General features: G+C 48.6%; 1 protein-coding gene across 40 annotated transcripts in view; it reads left to right on the top strand.

Moving 5' to 3' along the window:
- The first annotated feature begins 955 nt into the window (after nt 1-955).
- Nucleotides 956-6,742, top strand: part of MAP2 (microtubule associated protein 2) — a 226,684-nt gene continuing 220,897 nt past the window's right edge. For 13 of the 40 annotated variants that reach the window (XM_062602460.1, XM_062602445.1, XM_062602660.1 and 10 more), the window contains exon 1: nt 957-1,094. The gene's annotated coding sequence lies outside the window, so the exon portion shown is untranslated. Of the gene's footprint in view, nt 1,095-6,742 lie in introns of all 40 variants that reach the window. The other 27 variants (XM_062602511.1, XM_062602338.1, XM_062602357.1 and 24 more) reach the window with 7 other exon arrangements.

Below are 6,742 nucleotides of genomic sequence, written 5' to 3'. Positions count from 1 at the left end.
ATTCTGACTAGAAAGTGTGTGATGAGCCAGTGCTGTAGCTCCACCACACCAGAGGCACTGCTTGACGGATGGCTTTGCCCTTGCCTGCTGTAGGGAATATGGAAACAGTGGTTTCCTGAGGGGCTGAGGAGGATTCACTTGGAGAAGCTGGTAAATGACAAAGTAATAGATCTTTAATTGCCAGATTTTAGGAAATGGCTGGAGACCTTGGCCCTGCAAGATCACAGTTTGTAAGTTAGGTGCTGAGAAAGTGGTTTTTAATCTATCTCACCATTATGTGTCTTCTTCCTGTAGAGGATAAAGGAGAAATTATATTGAGCTGAGACTTCCATTGTTGGAAAATTCTGATGGAATCAGGTGAGGGACCCTCAGGATGCTTCTTCATGACGGCTGGGATGATTGAATGCCAGAAAGGGACTCTTCATCAGGGACTGCAGTGCTAGGACTGCAGTTCAAACTGAAACAGGGGAAGTTCAGGTTAGATGTAAGGAGGAAGTTCTTTACTGTGAGGGTGGTGAGGTGCTGGAACGGGTTGCCCAAGGAAGGTGTGAATGCTCCATCCCTGGCGGTGTTCAAGGCCAGGTTGGACAGAGCCTTGGTTGACATGGTTTAGTGTGAGGTGTCCCTGCCCGTGGCAGGCGGTTGGACCCTGATGACCTTAAGGTCCTTTCCAACCCAGACCAGGCTGTGATTCTGTGACTGGGCAGGGCAGGGCAGGGCAGGGCAGGACGACACCCGCTCGGCTGGGCGCTGGGTACCGGAGCACGGCGGCGGCGACGCGCGCTCACCGCCACCCAAACCGCTCCGGCCGCGGGCCCCCCTCCGCAATGCAGGGGCCGCTGCGGGGCGGGGCGGTGCCGAGGGGCCGGACCCGCCGCTGCCGCCGCCGCCACGGGGGCCCTGCGGGAGCGGCGCCGGGGCGGGGCCGGGGGGCGGAGGAGCGGGGCGGGTCCCGGGAGCTCGCGGCGCGCAGGCGGCCGCGTCCCGGCGACAGCCCCGAGAGCGGCGGGGCGGGCTGAGGCGTTTACAGCGGTCGCGCGTCCTCCCTCTGTCCCTCGGCGCGTCCCGGTGCCGGCAGCCGCCGCGGCGCTCAGGTAAAGACCCTTCCCGGGACCCTGCGCTGCCGCCCCGCTGCGGGCGGGCCGGTACCGGGCGGGCGGGGTGCGGCGGGTGCCTGGTGGAAGAAGAGAAGGAAAAGACCGAAAGCCGTTGGGTGTTTGGGGCGGGGGGGGGGGGGGAGAGTTCGCGGCCATCGGGAACCGTTGGGACCCGTCGGGGATCGCGCTCGCTTCCGTAGGCGGACCCGGGCCGAAGTTGGCGGCGGGTCGGAGCGGTGGCCCGAGGTAAAGCGAGCGGGCGGCTCCCCGGTAACGCCCGGTTTACCTCCATAAAGGGGCAGCCGACTTTTGCCTTGAAGGGTTTTGAGCATCTCTAGACGGTAAAACCCTTTAAAGGATGTAACCTAATGTCCTCTCCTGCCCCCGCCCCTGCTAAGCTCCTCTAAAGGGATCTGTGAGGCTGAACAAAGAACGTTGTGCGAGACAAGGGGGTGCGGTTGTTGTAAGCGCTTTTAATTTGCATCGGGGAGAGGGGGGAAAGACATATATTGAAGAAAGACTCATTCCGTGTATTGAATGGGTGAGCTGCGGAGAGGAACCGTGCCTTTGGGGAGGCGGTAACCGCAGTGAGGCAGTGGAGAACAAAGCCTTTTTATGTAAGCGAGAATTATGCAGAATGTGCCTCGCTTGAGCTGCTGCAGGTACGAGCCGCGAGCATATTCAGCTCTGCGGTGCCCTAACTCTGCGCCCTATGTGATGCTCCAAATAAAGGCTGGCTCGCCCCAATTCGTTGCATGTATGTTTGGGATGCCAATTATGACCTGCCGTTTGAATGAGATGTGCTTTATGAAACACCTTTGGGAAAGAAGGGGGTGTGCCGCATGCCGGAAGAGTTGCTTTCGGTATGTGAGTTACCAACGTTGTTTGTTTCCCCATGCTAAGCAGGAGCTCTCAATTTTCCTCAGAATAAAGGTATTCTCTACTTTGTTGGTGGGTTTCGATGTAGGTTTCTTCCTGACATAAAATAACAGGGTTTCATGTATAAGTCGTCATTAACATAAAACCATGCAGTAGAATGGGATGTATTTTGTCAGTTTTACTTATTCTAGGTCTCTACCGTTCCGTTTCATGAGTCATGTCTTTGTGTCAATAAATCTTACTCCATCCTTTCTCAGAAAATCATTTGCTGTCCAGCATTTGTGCTGCTTGTGGTTCAGAAAACCTGCCTCTTTTGTTTTTGCAAGGGTTCTTCTTTGCAAGATTGAAGCACATGTCCATTCCGTTCTGTTTCTCCTCATTTCCTCCCCAAACCTTTGTTTTCTGTCTGTGAAAGAACCTGTTTCTTTTCACCTGTGCTGGTTTAGACTTGCAGGGATGTCTAGACTCAAGATCTCATATGCACCTAAGAAGAAGCTCAGCAGCAGAATGTATTTTCTATAGCTCCTGACTGGATGACGTGATCACAGCGTCTCAGTGCCTGCTGGGAAGAGAATGTGCTGAGAAAGCATTACCTGCTGAAGTTACCCCTGCCATTACTTCATAGATCACTAAGAAGTGATTCACCAGCATTGACAGGGTGGGCACCTTCCCAGTATGTGCTGGAAACTTCCTTCAGTTAGCACAGAGACAGTGCAGTTAAGTTTGTGGATGGCTGTTATGTTTCTGCTGCTAATGTTCTGGAAGTGTGAGATGTAAAATGGAGGCCATCGTGCCCCTTGTAGTGCCCAGGTCTAGGAATGGCTGAATTCCTCACTGTGTATTTCATTGCACCCATTTGCAAAACACCTCTGCTGCATTCAGCAATAGGCAGGTCCTCAGGTAATGTTTTACCAGGCTCCTGGGGCTCAGGCATTTGCTAACACACTGAAAACAACCCCAGAGGCTTAGACCATTCAGTGTGAAAGGTGCAAGTAAGCCCTTGTGCAGCAGGGCTCTGGGAAGAGGGGTGATTTCAGCAGTGAGGTGCAGTGGCATAAACTGTGTCTCTCCTCCACATCGTTTACCCAAGGGACAGGATTTGGTTAATGTAACTTAACAGTTTGTTGCACCCATATTGTGCATTGCCTGGGGGCGTTTGAAAGGAGCCAAAGAGCTGTCATCCTGAGAATAAAAAGTCGCTGTTCTGCGGGGAGTTGTAGCCCTCTTTGAGGATGGAGGGCAGTTCATTGTGCTCCTAACGCTAACACGGTTCATTACAGAAAGCGGCATTTGCTGCCTTGATTTAGAGGTCTGATGTAATTGTTATGGTATGTTATGTCAGTGCCCACTTAGCTGTGCTCTTTAAGTATGTTCTGACAATAAAGAAGAAGTCGTAATTTAATGATCCCTGAGGTGCTGTGCCTCGGCAGGAAGGATCTGATCACAGCAGTCCCTAAATGAATCTCTGCAGTCTGTGGCTTAAGATTTCCCTTGTTTATAGATGTTTTTCCAGAGTACCTTTCCTTTCAGCCTCTGTCATGCTGCTTTCTGTATTAGTTACCGTTTGCTAAACCATATACCTGCATTCATGAGAGGAAACATTTGCTATGTGCGCTGATGCCAGAGCAGGCTCTGGTCCCTGTAGTTCTGACCCCATGCTCACTTAGCAGTTGTCTGAGCTGTGGAAATTGCTAGAAATATCTAAACACAGAAATGTGTGGGTGAGGCCCATTGCAGGTTCTGATGGACTATTTCAGCTATCACCCCCAAATGTGGCATTATTTCATACATGTGTTCGAGACAGATTTGTTTTCTTAAAGGGGTAGGAAAAAGGGGAGGTAGGAAAAACCAATTAGGTTGCAAGGACCTGATGATGATGGCTTTCAGAATGTTTACTTCTTTGTTACTACAAGCTCTATGAAGTCTCAAGGTACTGACAGAACTTGTAATACAGCTACAGTGTTTGTGGGATCTGAGATCTGATCTGCCATGGTGGACAAATAACAATTAGCTTAAGAAAGGGGGAAAAATCCCCACTCTGATGGTAGTGTTACTCTATAAACTGTGGGTCAGTCCAAAGGCCCGGGTTCCTTACAACTCTTCTGTAGATCACTGGGCCTGGGTTCCTTACAACTGTTCCGTAGATCACTGCACAAGCAGTGGTTGTGCTGAGAACTGATCTGGTATTATCTCTGGCACACAGCAAAAGGAAAACAAAGCCACCTCTTGGCTTTATTGGGGCTCCCCAAAGAGGCACTGCTGCCTGCAGGACATTGGTAACTGAAGTGAAGCCAGATGCAGAAAGGGATCGGGGAGTGTCAACAGCTAACATGCACATGAATGAGTGACAGCCAGAAACAGGCTGAGAAAGCTGGCCTGGTTCAGCCTGGAGAAGAGAAGGCTCCTTAAGGGGAGACCTCAGAGCAGCTCCAGTGCCTAAAGGGGCTGCAGGAAACCTGGAGAGGGGCTTTGGACAAGGGCCTGTAGGGACAGGACAAGGGGAATGGCTTTAACCTGCCAGAACAGGGGAGACCGAGATGAGCTCTTAGGCAGAAGCTCTTCCCTGTGAGGGTGCTGAGGCACTGGCACAGGGTGCCCAGAGAAGCTGTGGCTGCCCCATCCCTGGCAGTGTTCAAGGCCAGGTTGGACACAGGGGCTTGGAGCAGCCTGCTCTAGTGGAAGGTGTCCCTGCCTGTGGCAGGGGATTGGAACTGGGTGAGCCTTAAGGTCCCTTCCAACACAAACCATTCTATGATGATTCTGTGAAATTCGGAAAGGTGTAATATCCTGGGGTCTTAGGAGTAGGTGACTTCCCAGGGTCCCTTCTAAACTGAATTATCCGACGATCTGGTTATTTTGTTTGTGTGCTATCTTAAAGTCCATGTGTATACTTGATGAAGAAATAATATTATCTATGAGCTTATAAGTAGAATTGTTCCCTAATACTCCAGGATGCTTGTTTTGGTCCATCTGGGTTTATTCAGTTGTTTAAAATGCAAGCTTAATTGCCCATGAAAGTGAGCCTTATGCATGCTTAAAAGTTAAGCATGTTTTTAAGAGAAAAGGGAATATTTTTATTGCAAAGGGAAAGAGTGTAAATTCAGGGTGTGTAGGCTCAGTGGTGGAAAACCCTCAGTGATATTTGGTGGTGCCAAGTGCCTCCAGAGAAAGCATGAAAATGAGCAACGTTCCATGAAATCACTATGTAGCTTATCCCTCCCCAAACACACATGCACACACTAAGGGAGAGGGGTTGATCTTAACATGTTTAAGGGTGGTGCTTTTTCTTCCATTCTGCTGCATCGTGTACAGGTGTGGTCATTAGCAGCATCTCAGCTAATAAGAGAGAAACAGCATGACACTGATTTCCATAGGGTGGAGCTGACATTAGAGGATTGGTGCTGCAAACAGAGGTGGTTTCTTAAGCCACCTGCCTCAGCAGAGGAAAAAGCTTCTATTTCGTGGGTAGGTTTAATCACAGGTTACGCTACTAAACTAGATGAGGGTGTTTTAGAAGGTGATTCAGTGTAGTATTTGTAATTGCTTTCTAGGTATTGGAGGAAAAGGCTCATGTATCCATGGGGTTAATTTGGATTGCTGTGGCCACATGGATTGACTATGCTAGCTGTTAAGAAGATTTGAGGTCTTGATTGACCCATTTTATTTTAACACTAATTGTTTGCTGCTGTAGTAAGGAGAAAAGATGAGCTAATGCTGTTGCTCCTTATGGTTTTACACTCATTGCTGGTTTTCCCTAGAGCAGTCTTGCAGATGAAATTGATCTTTGTTCTTTTGTCTTGACGGGGGAGGTGGCTGGGAGCCTGTCACACTCATTCAGAATGATAAAGAAGGGGTTTCAGTGTTTGTACTCAGTATCTTGCATCTTTGTTAGGCTGCTAATTGGAAAGGAATTGTGATGAAAAGGGGAGGCTTGGGCAGTGTCTGAAATATAAAGATTTATTAAACTCCTTTGTTTGCTGTAATCTGTGAGACAGGTTAGTGTTGCTTGAGAGGTTTGAACAGTGTTACAATGCACTGTTTCTGCTTTAAAGCACGTTGTTTTTTAAACTTTCTGTGGTATAATAAATATTTGTTTTTTTTAGTGCATAGTGTCCATCTTCCGTATAAAGTGTACACATGTGTCTGTTCATGTAGCGTAAGGGAGACAGTAGCCCTATTACAAGCAGGAGTGTGAAGTGGAGAAAATCAATGTAACTGCGTTGAATTAATCGAATCTACACCTGACTTGCACCATCTGGAAAAAGATGATGCCCCTTTCAGCTTTGCTTTCTCACTATTGAAAATCTGGCATGCTTTTCCCCTTAAGGGGAATAATCTCTTTATACCTGTGTATTCCTAAATTATGGATTTGTAGGGAAAATTCAGCCCCTCTGGCAGATTTTGCTCCTTCATTTGCAATCAGCACTCATGGGTACAGGCATCTGAGAAATACTTCTTGTCTTGTGTTGGTCAAGCCCCCGGCAAGAATTAGGAAGATTGTTCTGTTGGTACTTCTGCAGCTGTAATGCAGTTAGGTTACGGTAGCTTCCAGTGAGCTGAGGCTATGAAAGCTTACTTTTCTGTTTGTGAAACTTGTCATTTTGTCCCCTGAGGGAGGTTTAAACTAACTTTCAATAGCTGTTTGCAAGATTAGCTGTATTTAAAGTGTATCCAGCCTCTGGATAAACAACGTGCACAAAAGACCCCAAACCAAAACCAGGAGGCCAATCCTGTCAGCTAACTTGGCAGCATTTAATTATAAGACC

The sequence above is a fragment of the Pezoporus occidentalis genome, unplaced genomic scaffold, assembly GCF_034315485.1.
Source record: "Pezoporus occidentalis ecotype Australia unplaced genomic scaffold, CSIRO_AGI_Poc_V1 ctg118, whole genome shotgun sequence".
NCBI lineage: Eukaryota > Metazoa > Chordata > Aves > Psittaciformes > Psittacidae > Pezoporus > Pezoporus occidentalis.
Note: the sequence above shows the minus strand (reverse complement) of the source record. Positions and strands in the feature narration are given on the sequence as shown.